The sequence below is a fragment of the Dipodomys merriami genome, unplaced genomic scaffold (genome assembly GCF_024711535.1).
Source record: "Dipodomys merriami isolate MVZ:Mamm:240054 unplaced genomic scaffold, mDipMer1.0.p SCAF_86, whole genome shotgun sequence".
Lineage (NCBI taxonomy): Eukaryota > Metazoa > Chordata > Mammalia > Rodentia > Heteromyidae > Dipodomys > Dipodomys merriami.
The window spans coordinates 1,039,229-1,060,590 of record NW_027206468.1 but is presented as its reverse complement, the minus strand read 5'-3'; the positions used below and the strand labels follow the sequence as shown (position 1 = coordinate 1,060,590).

At 36.9% G+C, this 21,362-nt stretch overlaps 1 pseudogene; it reads right to left on the bottom strand.

Annotated features, from left to right (window-relative positions):
- Nucleotides 1-10,762: 10,762 nt before the first annotated feature.
- LOC138820324 (U6 spliceosomal RNA) lies at nucleotides 10,763-10,859 on the bottom strand (annotated as a pseudogene).
- Nucleotides 10,860-21,362: the final 10,503 nt, after the last annotated feature.

Here is a 21,362-nt window from a genome sequence, read left to right as displayed (position 1 = left end):
CTGTCAGCTGATTATCTTGAGAGGGAATTGAGATACCCAGACTTACCATTTTCCTTGTGTTTTTCTTCCTTGTTCTGCCCATTTGGGATGAAAGTAATGCCAGTTTTGTGCTAGAACACCATTTTAAGGCAAGCATCAACCAAAGTCCTGTAATTGAATAGTCAAATGTCTGAAGATACAATGTAGTTCAACAGACACAGTCCATTCAGCATTAAATAACTATGTTTGAATGGGCTAAGAATACCAAAGAATAATTTGACAAACCAGAAATTATTAGGTTTAGGGAGAAAGGTGGGGAAAACAGGGTTAGAGGGATGTGGAAAGGTAAAAGGAGAGTGAAATTAACCAAGTCCTAATCTCACAGAGGGAAATGGATTGGAAAGCATGATAGAAAAGAAAGAAGAAAAAAATTTTTAAAAAGAGACAAGAAAAAATGGAAAGACAAATATTTAAATTTAAAAAGCGAAACTCTTAAAAGTAATAAAAATTTAAAGAAGTAAAATTGAGAGATGAACGGTGATGAGAGGAGGGGAGGGATAGAATGAGACCTGAAAAACTAAAAAATAAAAATACTTCAAATAATTTATAGGTATAAATATATAATACTGCTATTAAGGAATTTAATCCTAAGAGGTTTTGAATTGAGTAATATATTTTTGGATTAAGAATGAACACAATTGGGGATAAGGTCTTATAATTAATGACAGGTATATAGGAGGTGAACAGAATAACAAATAATTCATGCAAAAAGAACAAAGATGAAAAAGTAAAATGAATGAGAAAGAAAGAACAAAAAAGACCAACAGGTCAGTAAACATTTTTTTAAAAAGCACACACACACACACACACACACACACACACACACACACACACACACACACACACACACACACACACACCTAAAATAAAAGTTATAAGAGGAAGAAAAAAGATTAATGAAAACAATTTTTATAATTAAAAAATAAAAATTTAAAAAGATACAAAAAAAAACTTCTTTGATTTTGTTTTTCGGGGGTTGATGGGAAGATCCTGTATCTCCCTTGTATCAGTAACTAGTCTCTTGGTGGAGTCTCTGGTTTGCTTGTGGTGTTTGGTTTTCTGTGGCTTGATTGGTTTCTTAAGTCAGTTTGTTTGGGCAGGTAGAAAAAATTCTGTTGGTTTACCCAGAAGTTTGTGATCGCCTCCCAGGCTAGTTCAGTGGGAAGGAGATCTGCTTTGAGTATCACAAAAGAGGGAGGTGGCAGTTTCCTCTAGTTTGGAGTTGCTGTGATAAGGCTGGGTTCTAAAGTTGAGGCCTTTCAGCAAACAGTAGCTTTTCCCTGAGGGGCTAGCTTCTGAGACATTCACAGAGCCCAGCCTGGAGCCATTCTCAGGGTTTATGGTTTATGTTTACTGAGTTTCAATTGATTGTCAGGGCTGTTGTATGGAGGGGCAGCCTCTAGCTCTGTTTACCCAGTGAAGAAAGCCACTCCTTCGTGGGTGTAGCTTTCCCTGCCTTGTTGTGGTGACTTTCCCATGGGTGGAGTTGAGAATGGCAGGTCAGGGTAGGTACTTGTGACTCGCTAACTGACTCTTGTTTTCATCAAAACTGAGTTGGATCTAGCTACTTAGCCAGGCTTTTGTCTACATCAAAGGTGGATATCTCCGGTGTTGGGGGGAGGGGTGTCCTTCCCTCCTCGGCTCCCTATGAGAAGGAGTGAGGATGTTAGTTTTGTACTCACGCTGGAGTGTGGGTTCCTGGGTAGCCTCTGGTCTGCTATCTGCAGGATGAAGATATCTGCTACTTGTCAGTTCTTGCTCGTGTAGAGTAAAATCTGCTTGCCCGCTGCATCTGGCACATTTGTCCCAGACTCTCTGGGTTGTAGTTATGGGCACTATGGATGGCAACACAGCCACCACAGCAACCTCAGGCATGGCTGCTGTAAAATCCTCGGATCTGTCTCCTTACCTGGATTTTCCCTCTCTGCCCAAACTCTCTGTACTGTGATGGCACACTTGGTGTGCCTAGGACTGTTCATTGGAATACTAGAACTGCTTTCTATGCAAGAGCTTGTTTAGACACCAGATTCTCCTCCGCCATCTTCTCGAAATTTCTGAAGGTGTTTAAATATTACTGGAATTGTTTTGGAATAAATAATGTTCACCTTGACTATCTTGAGAAAGAATTGGTTTCTCAGCACTATAGGTAAGAACTTGAGTGAAAGAAACAAAAGGAAAAATGAGGAACAACTCAACACATACATTCAAAAGAAACAAAACAGCCCAAGAAAACACCAATTAACTCAGTACTCAAGAACTTGCAGGAAATGCAAAGATTTTTTTTTTAAATAGCTATGATAAGCTTATGAAAATCCTGACTACGAGGGAGTCTACTATTGTGAGGATAGTGGTTAAAGCTCAGACTGGACAGAAAGATCGGTACACAATGCCAGGCACTTGTTATTCTAAATTCCAGGAATAATAACATAAAGTAGACTGAGCCCACGATCATACACAAGTAGGAAGCGAGATTCTATCTGAAAGTTAATCAGGATAATTTAGGGCTGGGAGCATGCCAAAGTGGTAAGAACATCCATTTAGGAGACACAAGACACTCAATTCAAATTCCAATCTTATGTGTATTAAAGTAAAAAAGCTATGACTTTAAATATTGCAAATAATTGCAAGATTTGAATATTTGAGTGGAGAAAAATCCATGAGAGAGGTAGAGTTTACCCATGTTGTAATACTTTCTACTTAAGTGATAATATTATGTGGTACTCCAGACATAACAGAGTTACCTTGCAAATGAGCATGGATGTGCATTTGGGTGAAGAAAATACTCTATTTACACAGGTGTATATTAAATACTTTTTGGGGGTAGATTTTAGTTCTTGTACTAAGATCCTGGGTGATATCTCTGAGTCTTTTCTCTCAAGGCTATCACTCTACTACTATGAGCCACAGTTCCAATTCTGATTTTCTGTTGGTTGTTTGGAGATAAGAGGCTCATGGACTTTCCTGACCAGGATGGTTTCAAACCATGATCATCAGATCTCAGCCTCCTGAGTAACCAGGATTCCAGGCCTGAGTCGTCCATGTTTTTAATAATTTAGTAAATTGTACAGTTACAGAAGTTATAATTTATCATTATAACCTTTATAATATATGGGTTTATATGTATATCAATTCATACATATAGAAATATTTTAACATAGTTTTTCTATCTGCAGTAGATTTATGAAATCATCCTTCATTATAAAATAACATGGAAACAAGTTTAATGAGGAGCAAAACAAAGGGAATTGTCACATGTTTCTTGTTGTCGAATGAAATATGAATTGTGAGAATCAGTTTGAGAAAACCATTTAACAAAATGGATAATGGCTATTAATTCCAATCCCTTTATTTGCCCATATTTTGCATCCTCAAACATGAGTGTCAAAGTCAAACCACACTTTTTTGCCTTTGTATTTAAATCACATGTTATAATTTAGGGGATAGGTGAAGGAATCAAATAAAGATTAAAATAATACTATGTGAGGCTATGAGTTAGAGCCGAAAATCATTTTAAATATGATAATAGCTAATTTAATTCCATTTCTCTTACTTTTGCTCTATTGTCATATACCTCATTCCCACCTTAGGAAAGTACATAGAAGGTTCTCACTAAATTATGTGTAAAATTATGAAAAATGTATTAAAAGAATATGGGCACATCGGGGCTGCGAAAGTGGCTCAGTGGTAGAGCTCTTGCCTTGCATGCCTGAGGCCCTGGGTTTGATTCCTCAGCACCACATAAGCAAAAAGAAGAAAGCCAGAAGTGACGCTGTGGTAGATTGCTAGCCTTGAGCAAAAAAGCTGAGGGACAGCAACAGAGGGGCCCAGAGTTCAGGCCCCTCGACCGGAAAGAATACAATAACAACAACAAAAGAATATGGGCACAGCGTGGTTTTAGCTGATTGGTACCTGTAGGGGGTAGTGAGTTTTTCAGGACCTGAAAACCGTTGTGATGTAGATGAAGGAAGGGATGTGCTAATTCTGGAAAATTAGCTAGAGGATTGCTCCCAGTAAAATAGTGATGAATTTTCCAAAAGGTTATAGTAAAATCACTCTCACAATCATGTTCACTACTGCACTATTCACCGTAGAGAATTTATGGAAACAGCCCAGATGCACTTGTTGCACATATACACAATTGGATTGCACCCATCTATTATAAAGACTGTTACAGCATTTGCAAAGAAATGGATAGAACTAAAATTATGTTAAGTAAACGAAGTCACAGCCAGACACAAAAAGAACGCGTATTTACAAGCCAGAATTTTATGCAAGTTAAACAACAATATTAATCAAAACATGCTATTTGTAGAGGAATATTTAACAGGTGTAATTTCTTATAAAATTGAATTTTTAATCCAGCAAAATGAATACCAGGAAGTTACCACTTGGAAAATGTGAGGGGAAATAAAAGGGAAGAAATAAAGAGACTTATGGAAGTAGAGAGTGAAGCCATAATATTCAATGCAGATATTATGAAACTAATAAAAACGAAAGTGGGTTGAGGTTTGGAAGGATGTGAGAAAGTTACGTAAAGATCCATTGTACTTATAAACTGATTCATTGAATGGAAAACATTTCGTACAACTATTTAATAAAAGTATAATTAAAAACAATGGAGACATCTGATCTTAAACCATGAGTCAATATGATACTTTCCTTCTCAGAAATTTTCTTTGCAGGTATTTTCCTCATAATGACAGAAAAGTGAACAACGCAATGTATATCAATACATCACTTTGCATATCCTAAACAGACAATATAAAAATGACAGTAAAAATATTAGAATATATCACATGATAAAATAAAAGGTAGGAAGTATCAAAATCTGATTGATTTTCCAAGTACTTTACCTTTGGTATCTAATTTAATCCTCACAATAATCCCATAAAGTGAAACTATTTCTATTTTTAATTCTAATATGATGATATTTAAGTCTTCAGAGTTGGAATTACTAGTACAACATTCTACACACGGTAAGTGTTAGCCTGCGTTTCATTCCCACTATATGAACTAACCTCATTCTATTTTATAACTAAATGCCAGCACTCAGTCTACTAATTCTAGGAAAATTCCCAAAATTATTGTGCACACTCTAATAATATTTCCTTTATCTTTGTTAGAAAATAGGTAACTAAGCCGGACACCGGTGGCTTACGCCTATAATGCTAGCTACTCAAGAGGCTGAGATCTGAGGATTGTGGTTCAAAGCCAGCTCGGGCAGGACAGACTGTGAGACTCTTATCTCTAATAAACCACTAGTAAACTGGAAGTGGCACTGTGGTCCAAGTGGTAGAGCACTCGCCTTGAGTAGAAGAGTGCAGGGACAGCACCCAAGCCCAGAGTTCAAGCCCCATGACCAACAACAAAAAAATAAAATAAAATAAGTAAATGTAATATGAAAACTCCAAGATCATAATCAATTTATACCTCCCTGGTGAAAGGAATTCCTAAACTATAACATTCTTGATTTCTAGCTCAAAATAGTAGAAATCATATTTTATCCCTTCACTCAACACTGCACTGCCTGCGGACCCCATCTCTGGTTAACACAGTCTTACTGAAAGAATGACCTGCCCAATTCCTGATGGAAACAGACTGCAGGTCTTTTGGAGCAATCATTTCCATATTGTAGCTCACCTAAATTGTTTACCATTAGAAGTATGTACTACTTTGAAATGTTATTAAAGAAAGACTGATATAAAATCACATTTGACCACAGATAAATATTTTACCTTTCATATACCCAAAAATGTAGTCTTACCTATCATTAATGTTAGGAACGAGAGGTTAAAAATCATAGACACCAAGACCTAATTATGAATTAAAGACTCTCCAGCTTGAGAATACAATTGGTTTAAAAAGACATCAATACTACTGAATTTTTAAGTCCCTATGATAATGATAATGATTCGCTATGATAATCATAATGATAAACTATTAACACTTAAAAATAACTCATTTTCTTGGGAGTAGGACAAAAAGCACAAGGTTAATCCTAATCATTTTAAAAGACCTTTATTTATACTAAAAGTTCACTCATAACTATAAAGATTCTAAAACTAACTGAAGTAGAGAGGAAATAATTTAACTGCATCATCTACATTCAATGGACTATTAATAGAAAACAAAATTATACTAATAATTAGCTTACCCAATTCACTGAATTCTTTTATTCTATTCCATTTACTTTCATAAAAACTGGGTTTTCATAAAATGAAGCATAAAAAAGCATATATACCCACTTACATTTTCAGATCTTAACAATATTTCAGAAATTTTAGCTCTACAGTCAATGAACTGAAATAATACTAAAATATTCAAAGGATTTTCAGAAATTGCAAGACTTGCTCTGAGATGTTATGTATATTGGAACAGATATTCAAAAAGCCTTATTTGTTAAAGTTGCCGTAGTTTCTCCCACAAAAGGGCCATTAGTAAAGATACCTGTGCATGTACAAAACACCTTCAAATGCATCCACAATCTGGACATAACACTTGCTTTTTCTTTGTTCGTTTTTGAAAGGAATATCTAACAAGCATATCCACAATACTTGTTTTCAATGAATAAGATGGGATATTCAAACTTAATATGGGTTGGATTATCTCTTAGTGAGAATAGATATAATCTTGCAAAGAAAGTGATTTTCAACAGAAACCCGGAAAGAGTTTATCCAACTTGTGTTTCACAGGAATAATCAGAGAGTAATACCTGTTTGGTCAAGTCGGTCCAAATCACTCCATGAGTGTATCTTAAAAGTATAACCAATTTAAGAGGTCAAATACGTATTTTGTACTGACAATCATCTTATATCAACAACTTACTAACTAATTATGTCTGTATCTTCTTACCTAACATTCAATAAGAACTGAAAGCTGTCTCTTTTTCTAACTTAATATTGTAAATGCTTTGATTATGATGTTATTATTAGACAAATAATATATACAAAGGTTGGTTCCACTGAAATGACATGACAGAACACTGATAAATAAAAACATTGCAAAACAGTTAGCTTTTTTCAGCCTCACCCTGTCCACATTGGCAAGCAACATTGCAACAGCATGCGTACACATATACACATACACACATGTTCGCACATGTACACACACATATACACACATGCTAAATTCAGGGTTGTGTACAAAAAAGTCCACATAAAATATTAGTGAATAGGACAAATGACAATATACCTTATTACAAAATAATACATAAACCATTACCACGCATGCTACATTTTACCTGCCTCCCCACATGTGACTACTTAATTTAGTTTTAATGAATTAATTACCTTATTAATTAATTTATTTGTTTGGTGCTAATACTAGGGCTTGAACTCAGGGCCTGGCTTTGTCCCAGAATTTATTTTTTATTTCAGTTTTCTCAAGGCTAGCATTTTACTGCTTGTACCACAGCTCCATTTCTAGCTTTTGCTGGTTACTTTCAAATCAGAATCTAATGGACTGTCTTTTCTTGGTCTCCTTTCAAACCACAATGCTCAGATTTCATCTTTCTGATTAACTACTACTAAAGACATAAGCCATCAGTGTGGCTTCTACTTTTTCCTATATAGTTATCTAATGCACATACTTAGATGGTAATTTTAAAATGAGAGTATAGCAGCAAGATGTAAAGTGATGATACTGTCCTGTCAGAAATTCAAGTTAGTAATGTAAATTTATTCTTAAAACCATACACAAAAAATACCATGATATAGTGTAAGAGAACCCACCATTGATCATATGAGCTTTAAGAGCTTTCTAATAGATCCATTATTTATTGGTACCCAACATTAGAAAAATGTATGAGGCATTGGTAAAATAGAAGTCCTTTGCATGACTACATACATTCCTTGTTTTTATAAGACACTTTCTTTCATCTAAAAAGTAGGCCTGTCTATTGTCTTCATGTGATTTTGATGATTGAAAGTGCTCAGTGAGAAGGTCAAAATGTGTTAGTAGTCCTTCACTATCAATTCTCACTTTCTTCTTGGAGAATATAATGATCAAATCAATAGTTCAGAATGGGCAAGCAATACTTCAGAATCATGCTTCCAGTGCAAGTGGATCACCAGTAAGAAATCATCAGTACCAATTTCCACAAAGTTTTGTCACAGATACAATCTCCCTGCCTTCTCTAGCTGCTTTACTGCCCTCTTATTCCTTCATTGTACAAGAAAAGTATGATTCAGCTGATTTCAGTCAGATCTGTTACTAGAACTAGAAAGGATTTATTTTACTGTCTGTAATTTGGTAAAGATATGTCTCTTTACGTAGGCTACTAAAAATGTATTTACTAACTTCAAGTAAATACATAAATTCGATTTCCATCTCTTTTAAAAAATAAAATTTTGTTTGTTCTACAAATTGATCAGAGGCATGGATTTTGTGGCTAGCTACGTCATTACACATCTGTCTCTTTCTTTCTCTCTCCCTTTCATGGTTCTCATAGATAATATGATTGCTCCATAATTATACTAATTTATTTTGCTTTTATATTTTTGGTTGTATCATTTCACTTTTTGCTCTGCCATTTCCCAAATCATTTATATAGAAGGCATTATTTCCTATTTTCTCATGCCTAGAATAAGCTGCACATGAAGACATCACTGGTCCTCATTTTCAGTGTGTACATTTGAATATGGAGGAATATCTTTGCTCTCCATCAATTCCCTACTCTCCAGTTAGAATAATTTCGAATAGTAAAATTGGAAAAAGAGAAAATAAATCATGGTGAATAAACAGTTGCAGAAAAGTCACCAGATATTTCTGACCAGTTCAACCAATGTGAACTATTAGGGAAATACATGGACACCTCATTCCCACTGGCACTCAAAGTCTCTGGTTAGGCAATTCTTAGGAATATGGGGAACAAGATGAAAAAGTAAGGAATGGTATCAATTGCAAGAAAAAATATTGGAGAAGGATCCAACCGTATTTCTTCATTGGGCTGCCGAAAATATTCAGCTTACTACAGTGCGGAGACTTCTTTCCCAAAAGGCTACTTATGTGAATAGTAGGGATGATGATGAGTATACCCCTCGTCGAGAAGCCTACGGTGGACACTTAGACATTGTCAGTGAGTTGGTGTCTCAAGCGGCACATGCAATAACTGTAGATGACTGGACACCCCTGAACAGTGCATATACGTGGAATAATAGCAGAGTAGCTTCTTTCTTACTTCATCATGATACAGATACCAATGCCCAAACTAAAGGACTCTTTTTAAAAAAAAAATTTTGGTCTGGTCGTGGGGCCTGAACTCTGGGCCTGGACGCTGTCCCTTATCTCTTCAGCTCAAGTCTACTGCTCTACCACTTGAGCCACAGCACCACTTCCCGCTTTTTTTTCTGCTTATGTGGTGCTGAAGAATCGAACCTAGGGCCTCATGTATGCAAGAAAAGCACTCTACCACTGAGCCACTTTCCCAGCCCAAATATTTTTGTTTGTTTGAATTTTGTTGTTGTTGTGTTTTTTTTTTTTTTTTTTTTGGTCGGTCATGGGGCTTGAGATCTGGGCTCGGGTGCTGTCCCTCTGCTCTTCAGCTCAAGGGGAGTGCTCTACCGCTTGAGCCACAGTAACACTTCCCCAAACTAAAGGACTCTTGACACCCTTATATCTTGCTGTTGAGAATTGAGATAGCAAAGATACTCTGGATCGCCTTCTGTTGAACCATTATATAAATCCAGGCCTGAAGAACAACATAGAAGAAACTGTATTTGATATTGCCAAAAGGATAAGTATGTATCACTACCTCTATGAAGTTGTGAAAGACTGTACAAATTGTTCACCGAAGTCCTAATGGTCGGGTTAAGTTTCTTAAATTTCAAAAATGCAAGTCCATCTTTTGTGTCCCTACAAAATATTTTCACAATCCAAATAAGAGCAATATCTTTATTATTTTTTTTTTTTGGTCGGTCATGGGGCTTGAACTCTGGGCCTGGGTGCTATCCCTGTGATCTTCAGCTCAAGGTGAGCCCTCTACCACTTGAGACACAACTCCACTTCCAGTTTTCTAGTGGTTTGTTTGAGATAAGAGTACCACAGACTTTCCTTCCCATGCTGGTTTTGAACCATGATCCTCAGATCTCAGTCTCCTGTGTAGCTAGGATTATAGGCATGAACCACCAGTGCCCAGCAGCACCAATATTTTACTGTAAAAATTCATGGATTCCGCGGAGTTCTTCCAAGTGAATTGCCTGCCTTGGATGGAAAAATGTATTCAATAGATTTGTAAACATGTATAATAATTTCTTCAAAGTTTGTGATTTTTTAATAAGAAATAATTTTAATTTACCTGTTGAAATGAGTAGTACAGAAACTAAAATATTTCTCGTGCTTGTCTGAAAAAGTATATTTTAAAATATTCTATATTCTATGTTTGCATCATGTTCATAATTTATTTTCTCCTAGATATACTTTGAATTATATATTATTTTATAATATATAGGTTCATTAATGTGTCCTTTCCGATTGCATTCCATATAGAAACAGTTTGATTCCTTTTTTTCTACGTCTTAATATTATTTTTCTTTGGGATAAAATGACAATGTTGTCTAATTTGAAAAGTTTTGTAAAGTTTATGCTATGTAAATGCCTTTCTGAGGTGATTTAATACACTGATGTCAAACTAAATTTAATTATATGAATTACGTGTATTGTTACACTTGTAATTTTGTAATCATCTTTTTAATCACTTTTTTTCATTTCTTGCATCTGAAGAATGAAAAATATGGAATACTTCTCAAATTTTCATATTATCCTTGTGCAAGTGCCATGTTAATCTCTGTATTGTAATTTGAGTATACGTGTTGCTGAAGCATGTAGTATCCTCTAAATTTAATAGTTAATGATGCAATCTTTATACAGGCTTATATCTATGGGTGCCTACTTGTAACAAGGAAACCTTATTGTTCCTAACAATGCTATCGATCTTATTTCCCTAAAATTCTGTGAATAGTGGAAAAAATTATATTGATCAGTCGATTGTTCACATTTGCAAACTTTTTTTGCCAATGAGTATCTTAAGTCTTTTTATTTGGAATTTGATCATACTCTCTATTATTTATAGTTAGGTCCAAAGGTGATGGCTTTTTCAAGTACTTATTTATCCAACTTTGTGGACCTAATGGATTCAAAGTAAGCGTTGCTTAAGAGCTACTTCTAAACTTCTTCAGCTGACATTTTCCCAAATGAGGTGTTACTGGAACAAATGTCTACCTGAGCCTTTACCCTTCTTCCATGTGTGAACAGACCAACCAGAATACCTTACCCTGACAGCAAAGATTTTCTTACTAGAACAAAACTAATCTTGGTTACAAGGGATCATAGAGAGATGAACAGTTCAAACAGAACTGTTCAGACAAGAAGGTATTTTATCAAAATATAATTGTTTATTTTACTTTCCATTTAAAAGTAGCTAAAGCCAAGAAGGTGAAAAAATTGTTCGTATGCATGATTACTTAATGTCCTGGCCTGTCTGTAAGTTCCTGGCAGGAACTTACACTACTGCCTTTTTATCACCAAATATTTTCATAGTTGCAGGAGAAGTGCATATGTTTCTCCTCGTTATTAGGCATTAAATTGATAATGTTTTAATCACAGTGTTTCCTCTTGCTTCCATGCTGTAAATCTACAAATGATAAAGGTTTAGGTCTAACTGTATCAAACACTGAAGTAGAGATAATAGAATCATACTTTAAAACAGAGTTGCCTTTGATACAGTAACTACACCAGAACAATACAAAACGTGTGTCTTTTAATCATATTATATATAGTTATATATTTTATATTTATATGTGCTGATTTTATATTTCACACAATGAAACTTACTAGAATTAGTTGATAATTTGACAAATAAATTGATATTTATTTACTCCAATAAATAGAATTGGAATATAAATATTTAGGTTTCAAATATATATTAGACTAGAAAAAGTATCAATGCAATCTTTTTAGTATAAACTTGTGATACATTCAAACTGTTCTTGGTCTTCTGAATCCACATGATAAAAAAACAATGTTTTCCTCTAATCTGTAATGATTTTACTCTGCTGCTCTGTTTATTTTTTTAACTTGCTTGTCCTAAAAGGTTTTTGTCCATATTTCTGAAGCATTCTTACTGATTATGCCCAAATTTTGCTAAGATGTCTAAAAAATATTATTCTTGTGCATTACCCATGGGTCCTAGGATCCCAATGCCCAGTTACCTGCATCAGCAGATAATAGGGAGCCGAGGCGAGACTCAGCCCACTCCCTTGCAGCTTTGAGGTAACCACCCCAGACGGTGCTTGGCGGGACCCCTGGGCTGTGCGCGTGCACGAGCCAGGTAGAGCCCCCAGCCAATCCCATGACACCTGGTGATGGTGAAAGGCAGGCGACCAACAATAGAAAGACCCGCGTTCCGATTCTCCTATATAAGCGGCTGTGTTTCGGGTGCACGCTCTCTCGCGCCCAAGCTCTCCTACAACTAAAAGGCTCTCCAATAAAGCGTGATCTGAGAAGACTCCTGGTGTGGTGGTCGTTTTTCCTCGCTGGTCAAGTAGACGGTCACTACAACTGGTGCTGAAACCCGGGAACGAACCTGGGACGGGACCCGCGCGAGAGGCCGAATTGGAGCCAGAACTCAACACGCGGAGAGGAGACATCGGTAAATATCCCCCGGTATGCTGTTCACTGTAGATTTAGATATTTATTGGTTGCTTGCATTGCTTCTTCCTTTGTGGCTTGTCTTTTTGATGGTGCGCACTTGCCTCGAGGAGGGAGGGTTTGATTTAATCCAGGAAGGATACAAAGTACTAACGCGGCATCAGGATAGTCTATCAGAGTCAGCATACAGTAAGGGGGAGGAAAATAGGCCTAAAAGAAAAAGGGAAAAAAGACAAAAGGATCCTAAAGAATTAAAGCAAGAGGGGCTGCAGCACTCACAAAAGTAGAAGGGTTTCAGAGAGGAAGGGGTCTCAAGGAGACCCCCGTGCCCTTCTTTAAAAGCAAACCGGTTCTCAGCCCTACATGTGGAAGGGCGGGACCAAGAATATAGTAATCTTGTGAGTGACTCAGAGGAAGAAATGTTAGAGGAGGAGGGAGAGCAGCTCAATCCAGCTGATAGTGAAGAGTTAGAAGAGGCTGCGGGGGAGCACGAGGCAGACAGATATGGAGGGTGGCGCCCCCTAGGGGTGGGAGTACCGCAGCAGCCAGGAAGAGGAAACGGAGCTGCCCCTCACCCGTCGGTCCCCCTGCCGTGCCTGGCAGGGAAGAGTCACTTTATAAAAGGCAGCACCTGGTCGCCATTAGCGGCCGCTTTTCCAGTCTTTGAAAAGCCAATTACTAATGAGAGAATTCTTGAGCCAGTTTCCTACTCCCAGTTAAAAGATTTAGTTGAGGCAGTAAGGACTTATGGAGTGACGGCCAATTATACCACTGCCTTGCTTCAAAGGCTAACTATTAATGCTATGATTATGTGGGAGCAAAAACTGTTCAATATTTTCCTGAATTAGTGGCTAAACAGGCAATTTTGATCTGAGAAAAAAAAATAAAAATAAAATAAAAATAAAAATAAAAAAAATAAGAGGCAATTTTGGGTATAAAGTATTGTTTGATGCACTTTGCAAAAATTCCAGATAAATTAATTATTCCATACACCCGTGAGCAAGTTGAAATTTTAGCAGCCACAATGGATATGTGGGCAATTCTTTTTTGCTCATTTCCAAATATAATTGATAATCATTATCCTAAGCATCCTCTGCTTGCCATAGTTAACAAAAATTTAGTGTATTTTCCTGTTGTCACTTCAAAGGAGCCCTTGGTTGATGCTCTAACCATCTTTACGGATGGATCAAAATCTGGACAAGGTGCCTTTTTTGTTCAAGGACACAAACAGCCGGTAGTCTTTAATTTTCGGCCGAATGTCCCACAGGCTGTTGAATGTTTAATTGTGCTTGAAGTTTTTAAAAGATTTGATCAACCTTTTAATTTATTTTCTGATTCATTATATGTTGTAAATGCCGTTGCTTCTCTTGAAGTTGCTGCTTCAGTTAAGCAGGCCAGTACAATTTCTAATGTTTTGTTACAGATTCAATCCCTTATCTTAAACAGAAAACATCCTTTTTATATTGGACATATTCGTGCCCACTCTATGTTGCCGGGCCCGATGGCAAAGTGTAATGATTTGGTGGCCCAGGCAACTCGGGCTGTGGCTCTGGTCACTGCTGATCCTGTAGAATTGGCAAAAGACTTTCATAGATTGTATCATGTACCTGCTAATACCCTTAGGAAAAGATATAATTTGTCCAGGCATGTGGCAAGAGATATTGTTAAAGCCTGTAAATCTTGTGTTACCTTTCTTCATCCTCCCCATGTGGGGGTAAACCCCAGGGGGTTGAGACCAAACGCCCTATGGCAAATGGATGTTACTCATCTGACGGAATTTGGTAAGTTGAAATATTTACATGTGTCTGTGGACACCTTTTCTGGTGTCATTCATGCCACACCTCTGGCAGGAGAAAAGGTGTCTCACGTCAGAATACACTGCTTAGAAGCTTGGGCAGCTTGGGGAAAGCCCCTTAGACTCAAGACGGATAATGGCCCTGCTTATACTTCCCATGGTTTTTGCGCCTTTTGCGCACAAATGCAGGTTGCCCACACCACCGGATTGCCCTACAATCCTCAAGGACAAGGTATAGTGGAAAGAGCTAATAGAAGCATAAAAGAAATGCTTCAAAAACAAAAAGGGGGAGTTGCTGAGTCCGCGTCCCCCAGGGAAAGACTTTCTCTTGCGCTCTTTACCCTTAATTTTTTAATTCTAAATGACAACGATCAGTCTGCCGCAGATCGGCATATGACAAGAGACTCCATGGATACTAAAGACATGGTTATGTGGAAGGATGTTATTAATAATAAATGGTATGGACCGGATCCGGTAATAACGAGATCCAGGGGAGCTGTTTGTGTTTTTCCACAGAGTCAAGAAGTACCTCACTGGGTGCCAACGAGACTGACCAGGCCGGTGGAGACTGCAGCAGAACCCGCTCTTGAAGATGCAGCTGATCTTCCTGCTGTTAGCAACAGTGCTAATAGCAATCCCTGTGATAGCTAAACCGATGATGCTGTGGGCTGTTACAATTTACTGACTGGATTGCCTCTGCGGTGTCCTTTTTCAAAGAGTGGGTGGGAGTCAGAATGTTTTTAGCCTGCAGCTTGGGAGGATGCGTGGTCTGCCTATGGTTGGTCTGTCGCCTTCGAGCCCAAACCAGAAGGGACAAGGTTGTTATCTCGCAAGCATTAGCCGCTTTGGAGAGTGGATCCTCACCCCAGATCTGGCTGTCGGCCCTAAGAGGCAGTTAAGCCTTACCATTCTGCATAGCCTTAGCACTCCGAGGGATCAGGGGATCCCATTGCACCGGGACAGGTATGCAATTTGCAATTTGGGACAGGGTGCAAGGCAAGTGCACTGCACTTGAGGAGATGGTTCTCATCTCCTCAAGAAGAGCATGCTGGGTTGCAAGTGGGTTGATGGCCAAGATCCCACCTCTGCAAAAAAGGCATCGGACGGGCCTGGTCATCACTGGGGAAGGCATGCCCCTCAGGCGAAGGCCAGTGCAAGGTCCTAATGTTTTAGACAGAGGCCCAACCTCTACTCTTACCTGTTGCCATAAAACAAAGAAGGGGGAACTGTAGGGAGCCGAGGCGAGACTCCGCCCACTCCCTTGCAGCTTTGAGGTAACCACCCCAGACGGTGCTTGGCGGGACCCCTGGGCTGTGCGCGTGCATGAGCCAGGTAGAGCCCCCAGCCAATCCCATGACATCTGGTGACGGTGAAAGGCAGGCGACCAACAATAGAAAGACCCGCGTTCCGGTTCTCCTATATAAGCGGCTGTGTTTCGGGTGCACGCTCTCTCGCGCCCAAGCTCTCCTACAACTAAAAGGCTCTCCAATAAAGCGTGATCTGAGAAGACTCCTGGTGTGGTGGTCGTTTTTCCTCGCTGGTCGAGTAGACGGTCACTACAACTTTTCACCAAGGCCCATGCAACATATCAACACAAAGTAATTGAAGACCCATCTCAATTTGAATTTCCTATATTTCAGGGCCCCAATTCCTTGAGTTGCAGGAATTAGCAGTAATCAATTGTGAAATGCAAGTCAACTTAAAATGAAGGATGCGATCACAAAATTTGAGAGAAAGTACTGTAATTCAAACATTCAACTTACAGATGACCAGCCCATATGAGTGAACAAGTTCACAAAGTGTCATGAGATTATATTTAATACTCCTCACCTATGATTAACGAAAGATTTTATTCCAACATTAGTGGGCCAAAAAATAGTTCCTAGAAGGATAGATCTATAATTGGTCTACCAAAGCCCGAAAACTTGACTTAGAGGTCAAATGTAATTCAGAAAAACATTTGAAGCACTAAGGAGTGCTTCAAAACACTGGGACTTCAGTACAACATGGTTCTATGGTATAAAAATGTCACTCTCAAACCAATGATAATCTAGATTTAATCTCCTGAAAGTTTATTCCTTTTCAAATAAACTTTTTTAAATCACTTTCGCCAAAATAACATTTGACAAGTTGATGATACTTAGTGACATTACAAGTTTTTCAAGTGTAGGGAGCAAGTTACAATAGAGTTGAATTATTTACACAGCACTAATGCCAAACATGTTCAACCATTCATTAAAGTGTAGAAATAGTACCACCCACAATTTGTGTTTTTCAGTATGGGCCTTTCAGAAATGTGTTTAATATGTCAGCCTCCTAATTTCAAACCCAAACGTTAGCTAATAAATTTCATCATTTAATAAGGTACATTTTAAACAATCACAAATAGTTGCCTTATCATATGTTATTTTTGTTTTCCCTCTGTCTAACATAGTAAGAAATATGACTTTAAGTCTTGAATATGGGTACTAATCAGAGATATGACAAACATAATATCTGTCTTCTATTTCTATCATATTCCTATCTAGGAATAAATTTTAAATTTCTTCTTTTTCCAAAACTTATAGGTAGTAGAAAATATTATTCCATGTAAAATAAAAGAATCACACCATTGTACAAAGCCATTTATAAAAATGCATAGTTAGGAATACATTCTAAGCCATTTTTTAACTTTCTTTTTGACTAAAGATTAATCTTTCAAAAGGTTGAGAAAAAATCATGTTTAGGTGCTTCCCGTCTCCAGTCTTGCAAATTGTTGCTGCAGATGAATGAATTATGGAAATATAAGCTGACAGCATTTCAAGAATATGCAGGATTCAAACTCCATGGAATGTATATAAACCTTTCAAAGTATTAATAGACAGTTTAACAGAATGACTATCAGGAAGTTGAAACCAAAGAGGAATTATAGTAAAGACATAGAATGAATGAAAAATGAACAAGGAGCAAATACAGCTAGAATACTGAATGTATACATATGATGAAGGAAGTGGTCAATTGGAAATAAATCTTGGAGAAAGTGTTGGTTGAGAATGATAGAAGGAGTGACTCTGATCTAGGAGCATTGGACAATTAGATTGATATATTTAATTGTAACACAATTGCACAAACTTTTAAAATTCAGTTAAAAAACACAACTAGAAACAAAAACACACAAAAATCACAACCAAACAGCAATCTCTAGAGAGTAGGAATATGACCACTCAAAATTTTAATCAGTTAATGAAGGGCAGTCTTGGGAAAAGCAAACAAACCTGTTCAAAGAGGGAAGTTTGGGATAGGAGAGAATTTTGAACAGAATTAAATAGATTGTCTAAGGTTATAAATCACCTATATTTGCTGCATACAGTATCTTACTTCTACGAGTTTTCTGTCTGAACTGGATAATCCAGTCCTGAGACACACTTGGTAGCTTGTGAGGTAGAATGAAAGAAACAAGATCAAGAACCCAGTACTCCATTGGAGAGAAAACAATCCTCTATATTTTCTCTAATCGCTCTTCACTATTCTTTCTTCATACTTTTAAGTCAATTGATTTTGAATTATATTTTTCCTTCTTTCTTCTGGCAAAGTAATTGGTCAAAGTAATTTCATCAAATATTATTTGTCATTTTCTTCTTTCATGCTGTTTAATTGGCCAAGTGAGTCCATAAAACTTCCCTCTTCTTTTTGGTTGCCATGAAACAACATCTATGTTAATAAGGAGAAATCTAATGTAAAACTTTGTCTCTAGAAAACAGTCCAAGAGGCTGTGATCACAAATATTTGGCTATATATATGTTTCTTTTACCTTGAAAGTCTTCTTGTGTCTAAAGTGCCCACCAAAATATGTACTCCATCATTTGTTGGTTCAATCAGAATTGTCTAACCTCAAAGATATATTTTGCTAAGAAGATGCTTAGAGGAAACCAAAAAATACTGCACTTTTTATCTTCTAGCTTAAGATTCTCCTTAGATACCATATCAGGAACAGTGAAGTTATTCTATGCAAAATTATTTTAATAGATTATTTTTCTCTTGGTTTTGCATTTGTTCACAAAGATGTATGGAGGAGAATAGAGTTAAATCACCCATACCTTGGAAGAAAGTGTCTGTTACAAAAGGAAAATGTTTCTATGTCCTACTTCTATGTCCTACTCTTAGCTCTTGCCAGAGTTCCAATTAATCACAGCTTCTTGGCTTCCAGTCTTGTGAAGCTGAACGACCATACGGGCTCCACCACTGCTACATCTTCATTATTTCTCTTTTAAAACTCTTCAAGTTGCCTCATTTGGATGTGGAATGTATTTTCATGTCTTCACTCAATCAGTTCTGCATTGTAGTGAGCCGAATGGGCTCTGTAAAATCACTTTAGGGAGTAAAAATACTAACACAATTTACATCAAAAAGTTTTGGCCTCCCTTCACTGCTGAAGTCAATACGGTTAGCTAAGGCTTCTAAGAAAAATTTTATTATTAATTTTTCCATTTGCTTAATTCTTTTCTGAACTTTTTGGCATATGTAATAAAAGAAGTCTTCACTACCTCATATTAATAAGAATATTATTTTTTGTGAGCCACTAAGAAATGTGAAATCATTGGTTTGAAGTATCCAATCAAAATTTTTTCTGTGTTTCACTGCTTCACGTCCAGAGACATTGTGGAAAGTGTTACAAACAGAAATGTGTAATCCCAAAACCTTCTTTCATTGTGGAGGGCAATTTCTCCCTAAATATTTTGACTCAAATTATCTTTTTCAGAGAATTACTGTTTGGTAATTAAAGGTAAATTCACAAATTTTGATGCCTTATTTTTTTAAGAACTTTTAACTTAAATTCCAATACAACCTTCTTTCAAACAGTGAGAATATAGTTCCTGGGTAATGACAATTCCAAGGGAACCTACAGGATTTACAGCAAGGTTTCTGAGGTTTGTTTGTTTAGTTTGAAAAATAGCGCCATCTTCATCCACATTGCTCCCTCTCTACTAAGTCTCCTTGGATTTCTTTGCATGAAAGCCTATTCTTCCAGGCAATTTAAAATTTTCTTAATAGGCTAAGTTATTAAAAATTTTGAACTATTAAATTTTACCTGTCATAAATTTAAAACTGTTGAAAATCCTTTATCAGAACCGCAAATTCACCAATCCTAATTCCACCTTTACCATCAAAATGTTAACATGCTGTTTTCATGATATAGTATCCATGCAGCTATTATTTTCCAGTGGCTTTGTTATGCATATATGTAACCATATTAGCTGATGCTAAGCAAAATGAATTCCAAGATATGGAACCAGATTTTTTTTCATTTGTGGTTGTTGTTTTTGATGAACTATGTGATTTCTGTTTTCTTTGGGATTTTCCCCTATGGTTTATCCCTGCTGTATGGTGAGACAATGGTGAGCATAATGGTGAGACAAAGGACAAAAGGCAAACCAATGCAATAGGAATATTCACAAGAGAATATGTTGGAAATGTACTTTACAAATTGTGAGGGGTGAAGCGGTGAAGGAAAACTGTGAGAAAAATGAGGGAGGGTTCACAAGTTTGAAATGTTTTTCATTCACTACCTTACAATTACTGTAACCTCACTGTACATCAATTTGTTAATAAAATTGAAAAAATAAGCTGCGTAAAATGTAATTTTACTGTATTGGCACAGTAAATATTATTCTTTATGTAGTAACATTTTAAAAATCAATACTATTTGGCTTCTAATTTGAATTAATAACCCCTTATTTATCAGAGGTTCATCAACTTGAACGTTATCCAACTAGACAATATTTTCACAATATACTTGCCAAATTTTTCAAAAAAAGTATAAATTTAGTACTTTCTCATTCTAAAACAGAAAACAGGGTCTGGGAAGATGGCTCAGTGGTAGAGCGCTTGCCTTGCATGCCTGAGGCCCTGGGTTCGATTTCTCAGCACCACATAAGCAAAAAGAAAAAAACCAGAAGTGGTGCTGTGGCTCAAGTGGTAGAGCGCTAGCCTTGAGCTGAAGAGCTGAGGGACAGCGCCCAAGCCCAGAGTTCAGGCCCCGTGACCAGACCCAGTTTAATACTATGGAAACCCATAATTTTAAAAGTAAGTAAGTTTTTAGGAGGACAGAATATATGTGTTCTTCAAAATTCCTATGACTAACAACTACTCATTTTTAAATTCTCAACATTCCTAAGAGATTCAAAACAGTACCTGTTTGCAGGTTATGTAATTCTGCAATAGATGCAGTTTCCAATGGGGTGTTACAGATTGAGAAGTAAACAGAAAAATAACCACATTCTTGTAGAGGATAAAACTGTGAAGCATGTGTAATAATTAATTCTTCAAGAGTAAGCAATTGTTTATAAGAGTAAGCTATTATGTCTATGACCATCAATCCCAAGATTTATACCATAAAGTCATCCTAGCCCAACAGTTTTCAACTTGTAAGGGACACCTTAAAATTCCTTAATTCACATCATGAATACCTTATCTCTATTTTGAAAAAATACTACACCTCTGCTAATGTGACACCCTCCTTGTTCTGAAAAGAACACCACAGTACATTGATCTGCATCATTTTTCCTCCACTGGTATTCTTGAGATCAGAACACTTGCAAATATTATTTATATTTAGACTTTTTTAACTATCATAGATATTCAGTATGCTAAGATAGGAAAATTATGATTCAAAGCCTTCACAGACAGGAAGGTTTCTTAGAATTTTATCTCCAAAAAACTTCTCTGCAAAAGCCAGAATTAAGTGGCACTGAGGTTGAAGTGGTAGGGCATGAGCCTTGAGCATAAACAGGATCAGAGACCCTGTCTATGCCAAGCGTTCAGGATGAACCAATAAAAAAAACCAAAATTGAAAACAAACCCCAAACCTAGCATTTTTCTCCATATATACAGAGGCACGTAAATA